The sequence below is a fragment of the Rhea pennata genome, unplaced genomic scaffold, assembly GCF_028389875.1.
Source record: "Rhea pennata isolate bPtePen1 unplaced genomic scaffold, bPtePen1.pri scaffold_26, whole genome shotgun sequence".
Classification (NCBI taxonomy): domain Eukaryota; kingdom Metazoa; phylum Chordata; class Aves; order Rheiformes; family Rheidae; genus Rhea; species Rhea pennata.
The window spans coordinates 3,242,883-3,244,341 of record NW_026907677.1 but is presented as its reverse complement, the minus strand read 5'-3'; the positions used below and the strand labels follow the sequence as shown (position 1 = coordinate 3,244,341).

The following is a 1,459-nucleotide window of genomic DNA, read 5'->3' as shown; positions in this document are numbered from 1 at the left end:
TGTACACGTTGATAAGATCCCCTCTCAATCGTCCCTTCTGCAGGCTGCCACTGCCCTTCTTGGCCACAAGAGCACATTGCTGGCTCATGGTCAACTTAGTGTCCACCAGCACTCCCAGGTCCTTCTCCGCAGAGCTGCTCTCCAGCAGCTCAGCCTCCAGCTTGCACTGGTGCATGGGGTATACCTCCCCACGTGCAGGACCGTGCACTTGCCCTTGTTGAACTTCATGAGGTTCCACTCCCCCCACCTCTCCAGCCTCTCCAGGTCTCTCAAATGGCAGCACAGTCTTCTGATGCATCAGCTGCTCCTCCCAGTTTATTATCGTCGGCACACTTGCTGAGGAGGCACTTTGTACCTTCGTCCACGTCACTGGCGACTAAGTTGAAGAAGAGTGGCCCCAGTACGGAGCCCTGGGGGGACATCACTGGCCTCCAACTAGACTCTGCACTGCTGATGACAACCCCCTGAGCTCTGCCGTTCAGTCACTTCTCAAGCCACCTCACTGGCCGCTCATCTAGCCCACACTTCTTGCCTATGAGGATGCTATGGGAGACAGTGTTTAAAAGCTTACTGAAGTCAAGGGAGACAACCTCCACTGCTCTCCCGCTATCTCCCCAGCCACTCGTTCCATCATGGAAGGCTAGGGGTGGATGAACAGTGAGTCCAGAGCTTATGGGTGAGGATGACTAGGCAGGCTAACATGGCAGACACTGCTGTAGGTGTTTACAACAAGCCACCAGCTCAGGAAGAGGAAGTTGATGAGGCTTTTGATGGACGGCAGGAAGCAGCCTCCCAATCAGAGACCCAGGCTCACCCAGGGGACTTCCACCACCCTTATATCTGCTGGGAAGGCAACATAGTGAGGCACAAAAGTCCTTGCTGGAGATGCTGGGGACTGAACCCAGGACCTCCTGCATGCAAAGCAGGCGCTCTTCCACTGAGCTACATCCCCTTACACATGGCATATGTCGTTGGGGGCTGATCTTTAGGGTGCCCTCTCCTCCCATGCCATGTCCCTGACAAGCACAGCCCCCTTGTGCCCTGCTGCCCTCAGACCCTCCCCAGAAAACTCCATTCAGACCCTCCTGCCTGGCCGCGGGGGAAGCTAGCCTTGCCTCTGCACTGGGACTGCTCCTGCACAGGGCCACCCCACAGAGCGCTGCCCCTGCAGCATCTCTGCAGCTAATTGGGTCAGGAGGAGAGTGTCGCTGCAGGTGCTGCTGCCAGGCTCTGGCCCTGCCAGGGGAGGCTCGATGGAGAGGGGCAAGCCCCTTCCCTGAGTCACCTCTGCCAGCGCAGGCAGCACTCCTGTGTGCGTCACCTGTGTCCGCGAGGGCAGCAGCAGGAGGGAGTGGTGTGAGGGAAATGCTCTCCCCAGGGGGGTGTGCCCACAGCTCCGATTGCCCCCAGGGTGTGGGGTGGAGGGAGCAGGGGAGCAGGCAGAGCTGGTGCTGGGCAG

At 58.8% G+C, this 1,459-nt stretch overlaps 1 non-coding gene across 1 annotated transcript; it reads right to left on the bottom strand.

Annotated features, from left to right (window-relative positions):
• Window positions 1–880: 880 nt before the first annotated feature.
• Window positions 881–952, bottom strand: TRNAA-UGC (transfer RNA alanine (anticodon UGC)). Its single transcript has one exon. It is a non-coding gene; the product is annotated as a tRNA-Ala (tRNA).
• Window positions 953–1,459: the final 507 nt, after the last annotated feature.